Below are 22,747 nucleotides of genomic sequence, written 5' to 3' on the forward strand. Positions count from 1 at the left end.
AATCTTGTTTTCCTTATATTCTAGCTTTAGTTTCTGCCTCATCCTGTATCTGCTCTGTTTCTATATTTTTATTCCTCCATACACCTGGAAAAAAATTAGCACACTCTCCACACAGTTATATACCTGGCTTTTCATTTCAGAATGCACTCAGTTGGTGACTGCAGGTCAAAGTGCAGAGATCTTCCTTACTCAATTTACAGGTGTCAAAAATGTTGTGCAGATGGGCAATAATTCATTCGCCTGGTTCCTGTACATAGACGTTTAAATTCTTTCCAAGTAGAACTTTTATGAATAGCCTTTGCACCCAAAACATCCATTTAAATTAAGAAAATATGTGTTAAGTTTAGGACTGGAGGTTACTGGGCATGGTGATTGTAAGTAGTATATTTCTTCTTGTTTATTGAATTACCCATTCCTCTGGCGCCAATTAAAATTAAAATCAATGTCCTGTAGATATTGATGTGATGGCTTCTGTTAAGTTGGAAAGGAGGATTATCTCTCTCACTCAGGTGGGAGTGGGAGTCTTTGGAAACTCCTCCTTCCTTTGTCTTTATAACTTCACTTTACTAACTGGACACAAGGTGAGACCCACAGATGTGATTCTTAACCAATTGTTCTTAACCACCTCCTTGGTACTCTTCCAAACCAATTTTTTTGTAGATAATAATTAAAGTGATTTGGTATGTTCTAGATCATACTTTAATGCTAAGTAGGAAGGAACCATCATGTGATGGCATTTCCTAGTATTACCATAGTATTTAGAATTAGAAAATGATTAAAGTCACAGGGTGAATGTGCAGGAAAACCAGGGGCATCCAGAATTCTCTTTAGCTTGAGGGATTTGAGCTCACCAGTAACAGAGCATTAGAAACTTCCTTTCCTTCCCACTTCCTCAGGATCCCTGTGACAAGGATCCCTAGGTCTCTGTGAAGGGACAAGCCTGTCTTTTCTGATATCCAGACATCACAAGCCCCTAGCACACCCAAGGTAAGAGTACCTTTACAAAACTTGATCAATGGTTCTTATTATGACCTGTTGGCCAGATCTTAGGCCTGGGATCTATTCCTGACCATCACTTTAACTCACCTTGCAGCTTCGAGTTTATCACTTTTCTCATTATCTCAGTTTGTCCAACGGTAAAAGAGAAGAATGAATATTTACAATCATCAAACAATAATTGTGCTTTGCATGGAGAGCTCCCAATGAAGTGAATAGCCATGGTTAGCATACATACCAGGGTTATACAGTTAATATTAATTATCTCATGTATTTCTCACTACAGCCCTAGGAGGAAGGCATTATTATATCCTCGGTTTACATGGAAACTGAGGCTCAGAAAAATTAACTAATTTACCCAAAGGTATCAGAACGAGTAAGTTGTGGAGTCAGAGTTCAAACCTGACTTTAACGACTGTTCTTTCAACAAGTCAAATTAGATTTTATTTGATAGATTAGGAATGCATAGTCCTAAACATTTATCTTCAGTGTCCAGAGTCCTCTGAAAATGTATGCCTAAAAGACTCTTTTATAGGAATTACCATTAATGTCACAGTCAACAGTATTTATAAACCATCCTTTATGTGCTATCAAGAATAATTGTGACAACATTTTGCATTCCAGACTCCCTTGCAACTTCTCATAATATTATCCATATCTATTGATGCATTTTATCCTCCCAGAAATACTCTGATTCCTCAGAGATGAGGTCAAAGAATTTGCCTAGTCAGTTATAAAGTTTCCTGACTCTTCTTCCAGTAAAATTTGTTTTGGGAGGAGGACGGTGTATTTTTACATGTATGATTCAGTTATTTTATGGGATTTTTTGTAAAAGAATAAGTGTTCATTGTAACAAGTCAACCAGCACAGACCTGTTTTTGAGATTAATCACCTTCCCCTTTCTTCTTCCAATCCCACCCTTCCAAAGTCATCCACGGAAACAGATTGGTATATAATCTTCCACTCTAGACTGTGGAAATCCGTGGTTTCAAAGATAATATCTTAGATTGAGTCATGAAGTAAAAGGTACTTCCTCCAGGAAGTCAGGAAGTATAGTTTTTATGAGTTTTAGCACAAGAATCCATCTCAGATTCTCTCACTGCCCCTAGAGTCTATTTCTTCCTCCCTCATTCATCCCATGGCTGAATCCCTCTTCCTACCTATAGGCCTCCCTTCCTGACCATTCACAAACTAGGTTCCCAGGATTAATTGGCATTGGCTGAGCTTGGTATGTTCCCAGTTTGTTACACACTTGACATAGTATCTGTTCATACTAATGCATAAAAATTGTGAGCCAAACTCAGCCTGTCACCCTAGCCAGCTGCCCATCAACTTCCACTGAGGGTATTATAGGGTCTCTAAGGATGACTTTAAAAGAACTTGAAACTGGGAGTAACGTCTTGCTGCACACAGTGCTCCCTGATATGAATGCAACAGATCTTCCATTAATCCCTTTCCGCCATTCTCCTGACAGTGTAACAGTGCCTCTTGGGCTCTGTCCTAAAATTGTTTTACAGTCATTTAACTTACACTCACAGCACATCAATTTTGACATCATAATGTGGTTTGCATTGATTTGAGGCTGCCATCAGAATGAGCTCATAACTATGTCAAAACCTCTGTTGAGTAAATAAAGAACTGATTTTGAACGTGGGGAATGATGGAAGATGGAAAAATCACGGAAGGAGATCAGAAACAATACAAGCTCAGCAGGGAAATTTTAGACATCAAACATTTTATTTTTTTTACACAAAATACCAAAGGTCACTAGTCTCCCACATCAAATACAGACAATTTTTTTTAAACAAATTCGTTTCAGTCTGAGTCTTGAAACAAGTCTAAAATATGTGATTTTTGCAAAGAAGATTCCAGGATAATTTTAATTTTGTTGTTTTTAAAAAATGAAGGAGAGCTGTTTGGGATGTTGGGGTGGGGGGAGGGTAAATGGCACCATTTTCCTCTCTGTCCTCATTCAGCACATGGACTTCAACTATCCATCTGAATAACTGATCCTGAAGTGCAAAATTCCAGAATCATACTCATTTGCAGGCCTCAGATGCCACCACAGGGGCAAAGCAGGCTCCAAAATGTGGCTTTGTGCCTGTTTTTAAAGGGCTAGCAGCACCCTTTTACTCAATTTCAGCTGACTGGAGCAGCCCACACTTTGCCTAAGATGCAACTTCTGCATTTATCTTGGCAACCATTCAACAAAGGGATGAGGTTTGGCCAAAGGTGGGTGGAATCAGCATGAAAATGTTCCTTCACCCATATCATCCTGTCTGAAGAAGGCGGATCGAGACGGAAGGTTTTCAGGCTGAGTTCCCGCCGACCTTAACTGGAATAACTTGCTCTCTTTCACATCTGCAGCTGTGTCCTCCTCAGGGAGTTGTCCAACTAAATGTGATTTTAAACATCTGTCAGCTAAATCAGAGCTCCAAATTTAGCACTTGGGAACATTATGTGGATTTGTGATGCTCGCTGGAGAACACTGGATCCATAAACCAAGCTCACATGAGACAGCCGGGTGGTACTCTGGTTGGTAATCTCATCTATGACACATTTAATTTGCCTGCACATTTATGAATATTATGTAAAGGAAAAGAGTGATCATTCCCCTGCAAACAGCTGTCTGATTGCTGCAAGATCAATAGCCAGAAGGGAAAGTCTTCACACTGGGAACACTGACTGTATTCCTATCCAATCATTGGCCTAGAATTTTAAAAAATTCCCAGTGGGCTCACTTTGCTGAATTTCCTGAAACTTTATTCTCCATCCTGAGCTGCCTTTCTGGTCCATCTATAACTTTGCTCCACTGTACCCATCCTGGAGGAAGAGAAGTTCTGCATATAATCTGGATTCCTAGTTGCCATCTTTGAAGACGTCAGGCGTGGGAGAAGCCTTCTTTCCCCCATTAGATTGAGATTTCTGAAGAGATGTGCTGCTGCTCGGGAGAATGGTGAAGGCAGGCCTTTGCTCAAAGACTCTCTCTTTGCTGAAGCAATAGTCCCGGATGATTGGCTAGGAATCCTTAGTGCCGATGGGGGTTTGTAATCCATCCTATCATTTCCTGAGATCATGCTGCTCTTGAAGGGGGACATGAGAAGAAATAGCCTGGCAATTCAGTATGGATTCCTGATAAATGATTTATCGTAGTAGACTAAAACTTGTGAATTTGCTTGACTTAGGTTAGTACAAGAGCTCACAGCCTCCAAAGTCCATTTGTCTATTAAGCCTCTCTAGTTCCTCAGACAGAGTTAGTTACCTGCCCTCTGAGCTCCCAAGACAGCCTGTGTGTGCCTCTCCTCTGGTATTTATGTGTGGTATTGATAGGGAGTGTCCTCAAATGCCACTGTGATCTCTAAGGAGGCAGATATGGTGTCTGATGTGTCCTATATTCCCAAGATTAGGCCAGGCCCATAGACTGTAGCCAAAACTGACATTTTATAGATAGTGAATAAATGCACAAGGGACTGGCACTCGTTTGAACGGCTTAAGATGTACCATCTAGAGACAAGGGGTTCAGGCACGGGGTTGATGGCAGAGAAGAACCCTTACAAGGTACCCTGGATAATCCACAAATGGATCATGCCTGTAGGTGGGGAGCTGACTTAACATAGGTTTCTTCTCCTGTTGGAGAGAGGGTAGTCCTCTCAGAGGTACCAAGTCCAGGCAAGGACAGCTAGGAGCTAGGATGCAGGGAGAGCAGTGCCAGAGCAGGGTGATTTGAGGAGGCTGAGCAGGGAGGGGCTTCTGCCTCAAATGACTTCTTTCTGGCACCTGAAACTAGAGTGTTTGAAATTTATCCCTGGAAGGCGTGTTGATTCTTCCCTCTGTTCATCCCACTTCTGGGATGACACACTCACCTTGGAAGCCCATGGGTTAGGTAGTTAAAGGGATTAAATGAGCTGGTTTAAGCAAAATAAATGTTCAGTGTAGTCAATATTATCATCATTACCATAATTAGTTTGGACTCCTTTGTTTGCAAGAGATAAGAATGAACCAAAGCTGGCTTAAGCAAAAAATACAGGTGTGTCTCACAGAAACCAAGAGCAAGAATGTACCTGGGGCTCAGGGAGGTACCTCTGCCCTTCTCTGCACCTCTGTTCTGTTCCCCTCTCTCGGTTTCTTCTCAAGAGTCATTGTTGGAGCAAACCCACCTCTTAACTACTAAGCTGATGTGTTGCAGGTTCAGCCACCCAAAAAGAGACCAAGACAAGTCTTTTTCCTGGTCTTAATTTCACATTTCTAGAGGAAAGGCTCTGAGTGACTTACCTTGAATCTAGTGCTAGTCCTGTTCATTCAGCTGTGGCAGAGGTTAGGCATAGGTGGAGGCACGGGTCACAGCAACACAATGGTCCCCTACCCCGGCCCACTTCATTGGTGGGGAGGCTGGTAAGGAGAGAAGGCAGTTGGCTTTGCAGGGGAGAAGTCATCATGGGATGGGCAGATGCTGCAAAAAGTACCTTCAAACTATTATGAGGATGAAAATGGGACATTTAGACATGTAAAGAAATGTGCAAAATGTACTTCTGTGTGAAAAAAACCCCAAATACTGCATATATGTTATAATCATAACTATATTCACTTACAAAGGTAAAGATTTATAGGGAACACAAAGAAATTGTTTTTACGTTATGGTGATGATTTTTTAATGCCCTTTGATTTAGTAACAAAACTTTGTTTAATGCGGAAAGCTCCTACAAGGATTAATAACCCTTGAGCCTTTGCCACCTAACACCTTAGCATGGATTAGTTGACAACAGGCTGAGAGCCAGGCCCCAGGGGACAGATCTGGCCTGGAGGAGAGGAGGGAGGGGCCAGAAAAGTGCCAAGGGCACTGGAGGCAAGCTTCTCGTTCTTTACAGTGTATGGATACTAAGGCCCCCCTCCTGGAAAGGAGAAACCTGGCTTCGAATTCTGAAGTCTCTGTCGTATTTTCACAGAACATCAGTGAGTTTCAGGCTGGAGACAGGACAGCTACCAGAAAACTTCTTTGGTAATAAAAAGGCATAGGGAACATTGTGAAAGGGCACCACATGGTTTTCAGGGCAAAGCTGGTGTCAACTTTCAAAGGCCCTACAGACATCCTATAGCAACATTTCTATAGAAACAAATACTCTCATGCCCACCCCAGCAGCCTCTGAGCCCATCAAGCTCTCGGTCCCAGGTTCCCACCGTGGACACAGTGAGGATAACCCTGGAAAAGTCTTTCCATGTGGGCTTTGGCACCCTGCTTCCTCTAGCCCGAATGTCAATGTGCTGCTTCTTCTAACATTTCCCCCAGGGATTGGCTAGGACAGATGGCCACTGTCATGTTAAAGCCAAAGACTTATGAAGCAACTTTGAGAGCACTGTGAGAGCTTAACTCTTACCCCAGAGACAGACCCCTGAGACTCGGATCTGGACAGTGACCGAGGCTCTGAAACGCAGTGAGTAAATCTTATCCACAGCCCAGGCTGCAGAGTAAAACAGTGTTTTTGAAATTGCTCAAGTTGGCTGCCCTGAGACATTGCCCAAATGTTTCCTTAAACACTGCTTTTATCTTGAGCAAAGCTATATAAGGCAAAGCTCCAGAAAAATTCACTGTAGCCTAAGGGCTTTGAGCAAGTATTCAAGGCCCAGGCAGGAGGAGATCCAGACCAGAGCTCTGGGGCTAGAGAGCCTTCCTTTCTGCTCCCGTGACTATTGTCTTAACTGAAACCCTTGATATCAGCAACTTGTGCCACTTCAGCAGTGTTCATCTATAGCCTCAGGCCTCTGTGTCATATGGAGTTGTAGACCTACAAAGTTACCTGTATAACTCATTTATAAAGTAGTCATACATTCATGAAGGTCATCAATTAATTGAGCACCTACTATGAGCTCAATAGTGTGCTAGGAGCTGAGTATCGGATGGTGAATAAGATTCTGTCCTGCCCCGAGGTGTCTACAGTCCAGTGAGGGAAAAAGATACCTAAAGAAACTGTGACAGTACAGCATAATAAATGCTCATAAGATTAAGGACGGGGTGTTTGGCACATCCGACAGAAACTTGACCGGATCTTAAAGGGTCAGAGAAGGTTTCCTAGAGCAAAGACAAGAGCTGCAGAAGCCTAAAGGCAGGAAAGGACTTGGGCAGATGAAGATGGAAAACAAAATCACAGTCCCTGGACCCTCCAGCCACGGCCTTTAGCCCACCTCCTATCATGAAGGCCGGCTGTGAGCTGAGCTTGCAAAAGTAGCACAAGTCTCTCTGTCTCTGGGGAGAGTTGGACGGTGTGAGGAGTTGGACACAGAGAAATGAAAACAAAGGCTTTCCTTCTTCCACGAAATATTACAAAATCTGATTTTCTGATTGGCAGCTTAGAGAACTGTCTGAACTTTCTGTCAGGATAAGTTAGTCAGGTCAATATGAAGTGTTTAGCAAATATGTAGAGTACTTACTCATGCCAGGTAGCTGGAGACAAAAGATAAATATGATAAGACAGAGAGAGAAGAGATGGAACAGGATCTGGGGGTGGAGGAAGGAGGGAAGAGAAAATTACAGAGCATGCTACGTGACCCCATAGCAGCTTACTGGTGTAAGCCCACTGGCTGATGGTTATCTGAGGATTGGTGACTAGCATCTTCATCTCTGCCAGGATGAATAGAAATGGATACACTTGGAAGAAAGTGTGCAATTCAGCAAAATAAAGCATTTCTTGCCAGTTGTCTGACGTGCCCCGAGTGTGGGATAAACGCTCTGTGGTACGGCACACCACTGGAACAGGCTTTGTAGGCAAGAAAAAAGCTTAGATGACCCACTTAGATTTCCTCCTGGCCTGTGTAGCCTGAGCTTTGACAACGCTTAACTGAAATATGGAGTGAAGGAATCTTCAATGGAGGTTCAGAGATTCAAGTTCCACGAGCATCTGCCCTAACACAGAGTTAAATCACAAGAAGTTGTCAAACGCCAAATGTATTATTCCAGATTTATGTTGTTTGTGCATGTGCATGTTGCTGTGTATATATGTGTGTGCGTATGTGTGCGTGTGCACATGTGTGGTAGTGTTTGAAATCGGTGATTTTTGATGAATTTCAGGTCTCTGTTCATTCTCTCCTGATTCAAAAGTAGGAGAGATGTCCATCACGTGGTTACATAACCACACACTCCATTCTCTACTCTTGGAACTCCTTGTTTATAGAATTTTAGAGCTGTGGGCCACAGAAATTAAATGAGAACCTTTCTACTGTGATGCTTATTGTGTGTTTGGCATGTGTGTCCGTGATAACAAAAGTAAAATTAACTGTTTCAGATTTCTCATTTTACACATAAGGAAACTGAGGGACTTAAACAGCTTGGATGAATTGTTCAAAGTTCTATGGCTACTCATTCTTTCATGTATAAACTCATGCAAATCATACCGAGGGTCTGCCTCATGCTAGGTATTGCATGTGGGACACTGGCAAAGCCAAGTTCTGGAAGGCACTTATCCGAGCATCCAACCCAGAACTCTCCTCTTATACTCTGGAATTTACGTTTTAGGTATCTAAGTTAGAGGCACAGCCTGTGTGTCATCTTTATGAGGGGCTGGAAGAGTGATCTAATTTCTAGATAATAATCCGTATCTTCTGCCTGAATACAAAAGCATTTTGATCAACAGCAAAATACCGGGGAAATATTTTGACCTCAAAAGATAAAACTCTTTTGAATTTTAGATTTACAGCTTTTAAAACAATCAAGCTTGGCAGAATGAAGCAAACTGAACAAGTTCAAATGCAGTTTGCTACATTATCCTATTAGAACATTGTCTAGTTTGTAATGTTAAAGCGTCTAACTAGTTAACAAACTTATATGCCTCTTTCACAAATTTTATTTTTAGAATGATGATCTCAAGCTTTTACAGTTTGGGTTAATGAAGTTATCTGTGGATCATTCCCAGGGAACTCTAAATCAGAGGACACAAATGAGTGGTCCCAGCCAAATCCAGCCTTTGGTTATATTTGGTTTGGCTTGCGGAATGTTGGCCCACACAAGAGTTTTAAATTTTTGAATTACTTCACAACATTTAAAAATCAGGAGATTATGATATAAAAATCAAGATTCCAGCTTCTACTACAAAATCAGACGTTCTTGAAACACCCAGCCACATTCTCACTCGCTGACACCATGAATTGGCTAGGGCTGTTGTACACAGTGGCCTTTTTCGACAGAGACACACTCGCCACAATCTGCCTCACTCCCTGCTATCCTGTATCCCCGCCTGCTTCATTCACTTACATGCCAGGCCCTGCTGGCATCGGAATTCATGGCCTTTACTTCATATTGGGAGTTAAAATCTTTACAACATTGTGGAGGCTTCCAACCAGTTTTCTCCAAGTCTTGAGTGCACAATCAGTGGGGTTAGCGTAGACTATGCACTCATTCACTCAACATACATTATTGTCTACTATGTTCCAGGTATGTGCTAAGAATGGAGGAGACTGGGCTAAATAAAGCTCAGCCCCTCCAAAAGCCCACAGTCTAGTGAGGGAGAGAAACATGTAAGTCATTAGAACAGTTTATCCAAATGTTATGGTGATTCATGGTAGCACAAAGGTGGGAGCGACCAAATCTAATCAGGGGAATTTAAGGAATTTTAATAGAGCAAATAATAACTGAACTGAATGTTCAGGGTCTAACTAGGAAAACAGAAAACATTCTAAGTAAGGAAAATCGAGCAGATTCATACCGTAAATTGGTAACTCACGTATGTTGGTTTTAAAACATGACCCCCAAATTCTTTGACATTCCTCCCATTAAGGGGTGTGGTCCGTGTCCCCGCCCCTGTTTGAATCTGGGTTACTCATGATTATTTTAACTAATAGAGTAGGGGAACATGATGCTGTACAAATTCAGAAGTTAGGGCGCAAAGGGGAGCTTCCTTCTGTGGCTGGATAGAACCCTCTCGTTTGGAGCCCTCAGCCACTGTGTACACAGACTGACTGCTCTGAGGCTGTCGTGCTGTGAGAAAGTCTCGCCACATGGCAAGCCACGTGTGGGTGCTCTAGTCGGCAGTCCTAGTCTTTGAGTCATCCCAACTCAGGCACCAGACATGTGAGTAAATAACCTTCAGATGATTCCAGCCCCCTGGTGTCATGTCACCCCCCAGTGTTTGAATCTTCCCAACTGAGACCCAGACATCGTGGAAAATAGATAAACCATCTTGGCTGTGCCCTGTCCAAATTTCTGACCCATGGAATGGTTGTTTTAAGCCACTGAATTTTGGAGTAAGTTGTTACACAGAAACAATAACCTGAACTACAGGTTATAGAATTGCTAAGAAGCCAGATAAGCCAGGGAGGCAACCCATAGATTAGCAACAGTAGGAAACACAGTGCTATCATCTCTAGGCTAGAAGGACAAAGAGAATAGTTGGTATTAATGAGGCTCAGGGTCCAGGGTCACCTGGCAGAAGTTAGAACCAAAGTAGGCCTTCGGGAAAGAGGGGAACAATAGAAGAAATACAGCTAGGACTGAAGATACTACCAGAGGAACCAGAAAAATACTAAGTTTCTCTCTTCTTCCTGTATGTATATCTACTGCTACTTCCTCTCATTGGCCTAACCCAGCCTGAAGCCTAGAGAGTATGGCCTGAGAAGGTCAGTCCCTTCCAATACAAAGCAGAACAGGGGAAGGCAAGAAATGGATCTAAGAGGAACAGGCCCAGGACTAGCACTTTAGATATTGAAGAATGAGTAAAAGGTCATAAGACAGATAAAGAGGGATAATGTCTCAGACAAAAGGGACAGCAGAGGTACGAAGGTACATGCCCATACTCCGGAGACTTTCAATATCTCTCCACGGTTTGAATGTATCTTGCATTTGGGGTGGAATAGAATCAGTAGAGATTCTTATCCCCGTTGTATGGACGAGAAAACATAGCTCAGTGCTATGGACTGAATGTTTGTGTCCTCCCAAAATTCATACGTTGAGGGGGCTGGTCTAGTGACGTGGTGATTAAGTTCACATGCTTGGCTTCGTCGGCCTGGGGTTCACAGGTTCATATCCTGGGTGCAGACATACACATCACTCATCAAGCCATGCTGTGGCAGCATTCCACATACAAAAGAGAGGAAGATTGACACAGATGTTGTTAGCTCAGGGACAATCTTCTTCAAGCGAAAAGAGCAAGATTGGCAACAGATGTGAGCTCAGGGCCAGTCTTCCTCACACACACAAAAATTCATATGTTGAAACTTAATCCCCAATGTGATAGTATTGGGTAGATGATTAGGTCATGAATGTGGAGCCCTCATGAATGGAATTAATGCCATTATAAAAGAGACCCCAGAGAGCTCCCTTGCCCCTCCCACCATGTGAAGACACAACAAAAAGACAGCCATCTATGAACTAGGAAGCAGGTCCTCACCAAACACTGGATCTGCCAACACCTTGATCTTGGACTTCCTATCCTTCAGAAATGTGAGAAATAAATTTCTGTTGTTTATAAGCCACCCAGTCTATGGTATTCTGTTATAGCAGCCTGAACAGACTGAGACACTCAGAGAGGGTAAGTGTAGTGGACATTTTTCATTTGGGGAGTTATCTGAGCCCCAACATCTTCTCATTTGGGAGAATCCAAATGTATACGTCTTGGTGGCTGGCAGCACACTTTCAACCACTATGAAAGTAAAAGGGGCTGATCCACCTTTGTCAAAGCTGTGTGATCCTAACTGGACATTTCTGCCCAGAACTTGAATCTTGGGTGAGTAACACAAAGATAGAGAGTTCGAAAAATTATTCACAGAATCGGTCGCGGCATTGGCAGTCTAGTATTACCGTCACTGAGAGTCGAGTGGCAGCCTCTGAACCCTACCAGTCTACACTTTGGCTCTGTTGTCTGATTCATGATCTTTCTCGACTCCTGATAGTTTTCTAAGTCTGATCCTCCAGCCTTCCAGTCAGTTCTGGGAACTACCTATTATCTTGCCAACAAATTCCCTTCCTACTTAAGTTAGAGTCCGTTTCTGTTGCTTGCAGTCAGACGATAATACAATAAGTAAGAATTTGTGCTCTCAATTGCTATTGATGGCATTTACTTTGAGCATACTAGGTAGACGTTGAAGTGAAAATGAGTGCAGACTGAGACACTAGGTACGTAAATGTGATGTACATCTCTCAGAACTTGCTCATCATAAAGGGGTATCTCTTAATAAGGGGAAAAAATAAATCACCAGCTGACATTTATTAAGTACTGTAAGAGTTTCCTATGGCTGCTGTAAAAAGTTACCACAAACTTAGTGGTTTAAAACAACACAGTTCTGGAGGTCGGAAATCTGAAATGGGTCTCACTGGGTTACCATCAAATTATCAGCAGGGCTGTGTTCCTTTCTTGAGGCTCTAAAGAAGAATCTGTTGTCTTGCCTTTTGCAGCTTCTAGAGGCTGCCCGCATTCCTTTCCAGGTGGCCCCTTCTGTCTGCAAAGCCAGCAAGGACAGGTTGAGTCTTCTCACATTTCATCACTTTAACAATGACTCTTCCGCCACCCTCTTCCACATTTAAAGGATCCTCGTGACTACATTGGGCCCACCCAGATAGTCAGGATTATCTTCTTGTTTTAAGGTCATCTGATTAGCAAACTTAATTCCATCTGCAACTGTAATTCCTCCTTGCCAGTAACATAACACATTCTCAGTTTCTGGGGATTAGGATGTGGACATCTTTGGGGCACCAAAGATTCTGCCTACCACAAGTACTTATTATGATGGTTAATTTTATGGGTCAACTTGACTGGGCTAAGGGATGCCCAGATAGCTGCCAAAATGTTATTTCTGAGTGTGTCTGTGAATATGTTTCTGGAAGAGATTAGCATTTGAATCCATAGACTAAGTAAAGAAGATCACCCTTACCAATCGGGAAGGTGTCACCCAATCCACTGAAGGCCTGAAAAGAACAAAAAGGCGGAGGAAGGGCAAACTTGCTGTCTCTGCTGGAGCTGAGGCACCCATCTTCTCCTGCCCTTGGATGTCAGCACTTCTGGTTCTTGGGCTTTCAGACTCAGACTGGAATTTACAACATTGCCCACCTCACCACCCAATTCAGGCCTGTGGACTTATACTGAATTACACCACTGCCTTTCTTGGTTCTCCAGCTTACAGATACAGATCGTGGGACTTCTCAGCCTCCATAACCATGTGAGACAACTCCTATAATAAATAAATAAGCAAACAAATAAATAAAAATCCTATTGGTTTTGTTTCTCTGGAGAACTCTGAAACACTTATTATGTGACAAATTTTAACATACTACACTTAATAACTTTTTTAGTAACGGTTCCTTGGGCCATGCCATGGGCTTTGTGTCCGCAGCCCCAGGTATTAATAAAAAGTTCCCTTGCATGCCATTGTTCTCTCTGCATATATTTCCTTCAGTGACTTCAGGGAAATGAGGCTGATTGAGAATAGGATTCAGGTGTTCTTACAATCTTGCCCCCCCCCACCCCCCAACCATCTTAATCTTACCATGATTTGCAACAAAATAATACAAATGACAGTTATTTGAGTCAACTGCTTATGATTTTTGCCTAATTACTATATAGTAAAAGAAAAAAAGTTAGTCAAAACATATGTCAGATTAGCTTGTGTGAGATTTATTTGATTACAACAGTAACCTCCATTCTGTATGATAACCTTCATGGCTGGTTACACATGTAAAATGGTTGTCTGCTCACAACTTAAAAACATCAAGGAGAACACTGGGTATTAGAGACATGGTACATTATCCAATGCCTTGATTTCCTGCCATAAGGAATGGTTAAAGCTGTGATTGTTATTTGAGAGGGTCTGTCTCTATTGCTACTCTCTTTGCTTCCAATGTCCTAACCAGGAGAGTGGGTAAGAGGAGAGGGGAAAGAACAGGAAGAGAAAAAAAATGAAGTTTATATAAATGTGATAAATCTGTTATATTATCTATATCACACACTGGACACGTTCAGGAAAAAAACGCCTCAATTCAGAGCAATTGCTGCAAATCACACATCCCTGATTACATGGCAGTATTCCTAGTGGAAAAGCCAGAAGTCGTGAAGGATGGATTTTAGCATGTCCTATACGTTTATTTATGGTGCAGCACGTCATCAAACAACACTTCACAGGCTCTAAGCTGGCAAACTGGAGGGCTTTGAAGAAAAATAATGAGCTGAGAGGTTCATGGCATGCTATTAAAAAGTTTGTGATTGGATTTGGAAAATCAGATGGGTCTCCAAGGAAAGGGACCCTTTCTGAGCCATTGCGCTTAGAATATTTTTGAGCCCCAGAGCAGATATTTATGGGGAGGGAGAGTTGTTTTTGTCTTGAATCCAGGTTCTGACTCTGATGTACAGTGGGGAAGCCGCTTTGCACTGCAGACCTGAAGTCCTGGAATATCCATGATGTCACCTTTTTCTACTGATCGGCTACCACTGCACAGAGGCACGCTATTAGCTCTGTGATGTTTTAGCTTAATTCTCCCATATGTGGGTTGCAATTCCAGCCAAAACAAAGTCGGCAGGGGATTTTACAGCTGCTAAATCGCTCAAGGTGCTGTAGACTCAGTGAGATCGGGGACATCGCATCAGGATGCATCCATTATGAACAAAAAGACAAGAGAAAGAAAAGGCATCAGAACAGTGGGATCTGGGATTACCTGGTGTGTGATTTCTAGATCAAGCCTTTGGTCTTCCAATCAGTAATGGTGCTCTGGATTTTCAGTGCTTTTTTGGCATATGAGATGGAAGAAAGCACCTTGTTCTGGGTGGTGAACCATGGAATCTCTCTCACTAAATTAGAAAGGAGGCATTTTAGGATATGAGATCATAAAAGAGAACAGCATTTGAACAGAAAAAAAAATTACACACACAGAGTCACACATAACTAGGCCAACACAAGATGATTTTGTGGTTAAGCCATTTTTCCCAGTGCAGATGACACTTGAATGCTCTGTATCTCAGAGTCCTCCCGCACACACACAGCATGAAAAGATGGCTCTGCAGCTGCCACCACCATAAAGCCAGGCTGCACTGTAGGTTGAAGTAGGAAGGACTAGAAACACTTGGTTAGTTCTCAGTTCCCAAGCTCACAACGCATGATCACCAAACCCTTTCCTTGAGTTCATTCTGTGACTTGTTCTCGTCTCCCCGCCAGTGACATGATAACATAAACACTTAACCCTCATGCCCAGAAGATCTTTTGAATTCTGCAAACAATGGGGCAGAGAAATCACATCATGAAAAATTATTTGTGATCATTAGGGGAAAAAAACTGGGGGAGGAGGGGGGGGTGGGTAGAATATTAGGCTATTCAAAAGCAATAACCGTTGTTTCTTCCTCAGCTTTCTGCCCAAAGTCACATGGATGATGGTACATTTTCAAGCCTGCTCCAGCCCAACGCTGCAATGTGCAAGTATTTGTTTTGTATGAGCAAATCTGTTCTTTTTTTTTTTCCTTGTTTCTTTCACTGTGGGAAAATGAACTTATTTTCAGTCACCCCTGACATCTGACCACTCGACTGATCACGAGGACACTGTGGTAAACCACAGCTCAACTTGAAATTATCTCTTTTAGGCATGGTTCCTGTACTTTGGATGGCACCATCCCTGCTGCCCAGCTTCAGCTCTCCCCTACGGGAGTTCCATTTTCGCTTTCCTCCGTCTACTCAAAGCAAGTGGTCTTGCTCTAAAGTCTTTCAATTGGGCTCAACCTCAAAATAAACTGAACGCAAAAAATGACACGGCTTTTCCCAGCCAAAGCCCCAAAAGCAGCCCGTTGATCCATCATGTCCTTCTTTTTAAAATGGGGGCGGGGGAACGCATGAAAACTTTAAACATCCTAGAAACAACAACAACAACAAAAAGCCAGCTCTCCTCATTAATCTCAGGACGATCCGGCAGGGTTTATACATATTCCTTCTGTTTGAATCATCTTGTTTTTTGTAGCTATTTTACACCTCCAGGATCCCGCCATCTGCCCACTCTAAAGAAATGCAGCAAAGCATTCCAAAAACAATGGCTGCAAGGAAAAACATTTGAACAACCCCAGGATATCGACTTTTCTGCACCCTTCTGATTACTGCTGCACTCCCTGGAGGGAATACACTGTGAGATGGCCCTGAGGGTCATGCTGTGGGGGGCTCACCTCCTAAGAACCCCGCCTTGTGCCCTGTCATACCATGAGGCTGACAAGAGAGAACTTGGTGTTCAGATCTGGCTGCCCTCTTGGCTGAGGAAAAAGGAGGAGGAGGGGTGGGCGGCTGCCTGGGCAGTTATGTCCTACTCAGATCTGGTGTGTGTCACTGGAATATAGGTCAACATTTGCTGGATAACTTGAGGCAAGCTGGAAGCATGCGGACCCCAGACCAGGCCCAGGTCCCCCTTACTCTCTTCCTGCCCAAACAAGTTCACAGGCCCAAAGAACGGGAGAGGCCATCAGAATAGATCCATTTTGCTCACAAATGCTGGGGAAGTCTAAAGCTTAGCAAAGGCTTTATCAGTCTTGGGGTTGGGCCAAGGAACAGGCTGAAGTTCAGCTGGCCAGGCCAAACGCAGCTGCTGGCTATTTGCGCTTCCCACAGGGACTTTTCCTCCACCCCCGATTTAGATACTCGCGAAGTGGATGGGTAATGTGCACGTAGCTGCCGAGGGTGATCATAGAAACAAAATGACTTTCAATTACTGAGCAGTTCAGGTGGAGGCAGAGAGAGCAGAAAAGGTTTTCTTTCCAACAGCAAAATGAGGTGTCAGTTAAAGAGTTGCTGGCTTTGCAGAGAGATTATTACTTTATAAGCGATGTTGGCAAATGCTTTCGGCTGAACGTTTAGGCTTGGTTACTGCCTTTCTCCCACAGTCAGAGACGGATAAAGATATTACATGAATTGGTTTTTTCTTGTGAATTAAAACATCGATGTCCTGATATTTGGTAACAAGCGTTGCCAAGTTAGTGCTGAGCAGGCAGAAAGAAGGAATAAGATGAATGCTTTGCCTTTAGGGCCATGCAAAAAATGTTCACAAAAGAACATCATCCCACAGATTGTCCAAGGTCACCAGACTGTGCACACTCAAAATGGAACTCAAGACTCCCAAATCCCAGCGTCTGATTAATTGTCCTTTGACTAAAACAATGAAAATAAAATGGATTAGCAAAGGGTATTGCTCCAGGCCAGAGAGTTCAGAAAGCACACAGAGCTTCAAGGAAAGTGGGATTTTCTTTAATTAGGCTGACGCCGAATGCCTCAGCAATAATGTTGTAAATGTGAAATTATCATTTGCACGGTAGGTATATTTGTGATTTCTCATCATGCAAGTTAGATTGAAATTTAGTTTGTATCACTATGTTCCTGGCATTGTGCAAGGCATTTTTCTACAAATTATATGATTTAACCCTCATAAGAATCTGGTGGGTCATATATCATTATCACTATTTTACTGATGAGACTTAACCCGATTAGGTCCTGGTTGATGTGTGAGTGGTAGAGCTGGGATTCAAATCCACGCTTCCTAACTCCCCATGTTTCAGAACCACTCAACTGCCTCTTCTAAATAGCATCTTATTTTGTGTATTCATATCTAGGTTGTAAAATGTAAGTTCCTGGATCAGAAAACTATGAGTTAAAAGGGAGATTTCTTTGAATTACTTACTTGCAATATTTTGCTTAAATATAAGGGTAGTGCGGTTGGTCATGAAATATTATCATGCCTTTTAATTAAATAGTGCATAAGCTTATAAATAAATTCTCGATGAGGAAGACATTATATAATCTGATTAAAATCTGGTCTGGTATTTGAAATGCATTGAAATGTCCAGATATAAAATGGTTTGGACATTATAAGAGGAAAATATTGGCTTAAAAAGTTGAAAAGTGAAAGATGTTACAAGTAGGTGATTTGACACTGAATGCACATGGACAAAGCAGGAAGAGGGAAGTTCATTTAATTAGCATCTTAGTCAGAGAGGTTGGATGCCCACCTTTCTTAGAACAGAGGAAAAAGGCATAGCGGAATCTGTTCTCTATTTTTTTATCTTTCTTGTTTGAAAAAGGAAAGATATGGGAATAGGAGAAATAAGTTAAAAGTGCTAGTAACAAAGATGAAAGGCGCACTGCACCTGCCCTAAAGGATCTCGTGGTCCAGAAGTAGAGACAGAGACATAACCAAAACACCATGACAGACGAAAAAATAGGAATGTGTACAAGGCACAAAAACAATGCAGAAGAGGAAGTAATTGCCTAGAGAGAGAAAGAAAGGGTCAAAAAAAGTTTCATAAATAAGGAAAAGTTGAGCTGGAATTTAAAGACTTTGACCAAGTGGATAACGGAAGGAAAAAGAAAACTCTATACAAAGGCAAAGAGCGTGAAATGAGCCAACATTTTTGGGACCAGAAAGAATCTGATATTGTTGGAGGGGAGAGCAGGTGGGCTAAGTGTGGAGAGATGAACTGGTAAAGGAGTTAGGAGGTCGGACCTTGGATGTGATGTGGTGAGCCACTGATGGGTTTTCAAAAGTGGATTTGAGTTTCTGAAGAATTTCTCTGTGGTGGTACCAAGAATGAATGGTTGGTCATCTGATCAGCAAAATGAAAAGCTGGTTGTTTCAAATAAGCAATTAAATAGACAAACTCTTGGCATGATTGGTTTTTTTAAGAAGCAGAAATAAAGAGTATTAGATATGAAAAGGGACATTGAAACAGAAAAAGTGAATATTTAAAAATCACAAGAGAATCACATGAACAACTTTAAGCCAATATATTTGAAACTTTAGAAACAGTGTACAATTTTTAGAAAGCACAAATTATGGAAATTAACTGGAGAAGAAATTGACGCTGAGTAAACCTATACCCAGCAAGGGGCAAATATTAACTCAATAGCCAAAAGTATACCACAAAGAGTACCAGCTCCAGAAGATTTTGGAGACAATTTTTTCCAAAATTTCAAGGAAGAAATACTAACCCCTAACAAATAAGCATTCTACGGAATAGAAAACGAGGAAACCCCGCCCAACATATTTTATAAAGTCATTATAACCCTGATGTCCAAGCCAGACATGGAGAGAATGAGAATCAATCTCACATATGGACAGAGACGCCAGAATACTAAAAAAATATTACCAAGAAATCCCAAGTGAGGGTGAATATAAATATCATGTAAAACATACCTTATACGGCATGCAAGAATTGTTTAGCATTAGAAAATCAATCATATAATTTATGCTATTGATGTATCAACAATAGATAATGAAAAATGGTCAGTAAAATTTTATACCTATTAATTATTTAAAAAAATCTTTGCCGATTCATTTGTCAGAGCTCCACGACTTATTAGTTATTAAATTTTAATTCAAATAAAAACAATCTAAGCTTTGTGTGAAAAAGGAAAAGAATGGATTAGAGGAGAAAAGAGTGGAGGTAAAAAGAACGTTAGAAGGTCACTGTAGCAAAGCAAGGTATGAGATCCAGACATGGAAGTCTGGAGAAAAGGCCTGACAGACGACACAGAGGAGAGGGCGGATTTCAGCAATAATTAAGAGGAAAGACTGATAGAGGCTGGTGATTGACTGGATGTGGGAGGAGGGTTGTAATGAGGAGACAGGAGTCTATTATGACGCCCACCTTTCTGGACTAAGTGGCTGTATGGATGGTAATCCAATTAATCAAAATAGAAAATGCAGTTTGAGGATTTGTTTGAAATTAGCGAGTCTCTCTTGCACGAGAGGGAAATAACTACTTAAGAGACCTGAATGCCAGCAGCCTGAAGAAGAGCTTTTGCCATCACTGGATTTCAATGAATATCAGGAGAGAGTAAGAGAGAGAAAAAAAAAGAAGCATTACTTGCTCTTGAAGCCCAAACTAGCACTAGACCTGGCAGAGTTGCCACTTGATAAACATTTATGGAACAAGCCGAAAGCTACCAGCAGTTTCTACAATGCATGGTGAAGCAGGGAGCTGAGGCTTTGGGGTACCCAGAACCACACCAGGTAAGAAAAAATAAAGGTTACCTCAGAAGTGTATGGTAAATCTAGAGTTAAGAAGCACCCAATGACAGTATTATTAGTGATAAAAAATACTTTGAACATTGAAAACAGAGCAAAGAGGAAAGAATTTCTATTTCTTAAATATTGCTCTATCATATATCGTGTTTATAAATAGTTATCACATTTTTAAAGTTAAGCTTTGTTCACAACAGATTTAATTTTTATAGAAAATCACAAAATATACTGTTTTTGTCCTCAACAATTCCTATGTAGCCCAGGCACTGCAGCCACATGCTGGCAGCCACCAGAATTACGTTTTTCTCCCCCCTTGATTTCTCCAATTTGCCCTCCCAAATTGGTAATATCCATCAATGTCCCACTCATTATGCTGTGACTCAAATATGTATCAAAATCAGTAGAAATAAAGCAAATCAAATCACCATTTTACTATGTATGTGCAAAATTTCAAGAAAAGTTATTAACTAAACAGTTCCACCCAGTTGGGAGAAGAAAGGACAAGACTATAGAATGTGGAAGGCCACTTCGAAAGCAGTAACATCCCACTGAAGGGAGCATCAAGGAGCTGCCAAGAAGTTTGTTAATAGCAAGACCAGTCTTCTCCAAGACAGTTGAGAATGGTGATGACTTCATTTGCTTTAAGTAAATTCATTCAGGTCTGAGTTGGGTGGAGAATGCTGGAAAACTATGAGTGGCCCACCCAGAGTTTGGTAATTGTTTCATAACCGCCTTGTGCTTAAACTTCAACCTTTGGGACACCAGATTACACTTGCCACTACCCAGGGACGAAACCCAGATCAGGAGGAGAATGTCCTAGAACCCTTTGCCAGGAGTAATCTCCTGCTGATCTGATCCATGAGGCAAGATCCACAGCAGGACAAAGGAACTTTTGAAAGGGACTTGAAAAGAATTCAGTTACTCTGCGGTTAACCCATCAAAGGCATCTTCCTGTAACCCAGAGGACAGCAGGCCTCGACATGTGCTGGCCATTTGGAAAACAGATTCATATGGAGTAGATCAAACAAATCAGGAGAGCCCCTTGCCTTGAAAATATGGAGCCTTATGAAAATCATTAAGCAATTCATTGATATTTATTTGCTTCACTGTGCTTCAGCAAAGCAAGCAGATTAGGACGAGAACCACTGACCCAGTTTCAGAGGCCTTAGTTCAGGAAAGAAGGATTCCCTTACGTACCTGATTTTAAAGAGCCTTTTAAGAAGACGTCCTACCACACAGCTGGCATAGGAAGGCTGTCTTGGCTCCCTTCAACTGTGTATTAGGTTAACAACCACCTCAAGCTTCTTAGAAACCTAGAAATCCCCAGGCACTTAGAGAAATTCCACAGGGCTAAGAAAACCCTTGCAATCTCAGAGCTTTAAGCAGAAAAATATTTCCAAACATCTTCCTTTCTCACTCTGCGGGACTTTGTGTAACTCATTCCCAGCCTCATAAAGCATGGGTGGCTCCACACCATGCCCGATAATCTGTCCTTCCTAATGAGCCAAAACTCTTCATTTATGGCTCCAGTCCAGTGGACCTGGAAATGAACAAGGAGCAAGTCCGTATTTTCACTTTGGGAGTTAGCAGGTTATTGTGCATGAGTTCCTTCGAAACCAAAGTAATTCACTGTCTGACGCAGGCAACTTTGCTTGCTTTAAAGTTTAAGGAAGTAGCCTCTCGAGATTCATCAGCCTCCCGGCCTCAACTTCCCGTTTACTCAGATGCAAAGTTCCCATGAGCAGAGAAGGGCTCAGCAGAAGGCCATCATTCTTACACTTTGGGCTTTCAACTCTGCGCTATGGGGGATGCCAAATGTATAGCCTCTGAGGCTTTGGGAAGTCGGGGAGGAGGTTGGCTCCAGGAAGCTGGGCTCAACTTCTCCCAGAACATTACAGAGGTTGAAAATCTGTCCTCAAATGTTCAACACATATGTTCTGAAATTCATTAAGTTCCCAAATTAAAAAACAATTTAAAAAGATCCAGCACTGGTTCTCGTACAAAGCCGATACTCAAATCTTGTTGACTGATGAATTTGTTAGCCAATAAATATGAGAAATACAATCTGTTTTGTACCACATGGCAGCTGAAGTTGCTAGCAAGACATTTGTCCCTAGTTTATCACTATACAAGTTTTAGAAAATGAATTACCTAAACCCTGCCTGTGTTTGAAGAACATCTTTCCTCATAAAGCTTTCCCAAAACTTTCTCCTTCGTCATTTTTTGGAGGAACAACTATCAATTAGCTTTATATTGTTAATTAACGTTTTGTTATCGCCTCAATTTCCTGGTCACCGAAAGGAAAAGTTCTGTTTTATTATCTGTTAACTTAAATTTGAGGGGGCAAATAAGTCCCTCAGGATTCAACGTGGATTCTTGCACAAAGCACATACTCAATAACTGTTTGTTGACTGATGAGTTTGTTCGTTGGTGGATTTTAGAAACATAGTCTGGTTTGTACCATGTGGCAGCTAAAGTTGTAGTACACAAAAAGTGTCATTCTTTGCTACTTTTATATAGCTCGTACTTAGAAGAAATGATGTGTTGGAAGATCTTTCCTGTGGTCTCAAAGTTGGAGTTGGACACCGATATTTAAGAGAGAATAATGTGCTTTATGTAGTAAAAGAACATAGCAAGGGTATAAATATTTTTATCACAAATGTTGCAACACTGCAGTGACTTTTCTGTTACTTCACAGAAATATTGGTTAATTTGCAGGTAGATGAAGGAGCCTTAGTTATGACGGTTCCTTTGCAGATGACCTAATTAGGCTTTTCAGAGGACAAGATCTAGTCTTTT

At 41.7% G+C, this 22,747-nt stretch overlaps 1 long non-coding RNA gene and 1 pseudogene across 2 annotated transcripts; one reads left to right on the forward strand and one right to left on the reverse strand.

Moving 5' to 3' along the window:
- On the forward strand, nucleotides 465-1,349 carry EQUCABV1R-PS901 (vomeronasal 1 receptor equCabV1R-ps901 pseudogene; annotated as a pseudogene).
- On the reverse strand, nucleotides 2,715-21,576 carry LOC106782068 (uncharacterized). Of its 2 annotated transcripts, XR_011437194.1 has the most exons (6): nucleotides 21,146-21,576; nucleotides 14,621-14,753; nucleotides 12,847-13,143; nucleotides 12,298-12,414; nucleotides 5,269-5,466; nucleotides 2,715-4,107 (listed from the first exon to the last, which is right to left on the reverse strand). It is a non-coding gene; the product is annotated as an uncharacterized lncRNA (long non-coding RNA). The 2 variants fall into 2 exon arrangements; XR_001378931.3 differs by lacking the exons at nucleotides 2,715-4,107; nucleotides 5,269-5,466 and having other exon boundaries at nucleotides 12,103-12,414.
- Nucleotides 21,577-22,747: the final 1,171 nt, after the last annotated feature.

This window comes from Equus caballus, chromosome 1 (assembly GCF_041296265.1).
Source record: "Equus caballus isolate H_3958 breed thoroughbred chromosome 1, TB-T2T, whole genome shotgun sequence".
Lineage (NCBI taxonomy): Eukaryota > Metazoa > Chordata > Mammalia > Perissodactyla > Equidae > Equus > Equus caballus.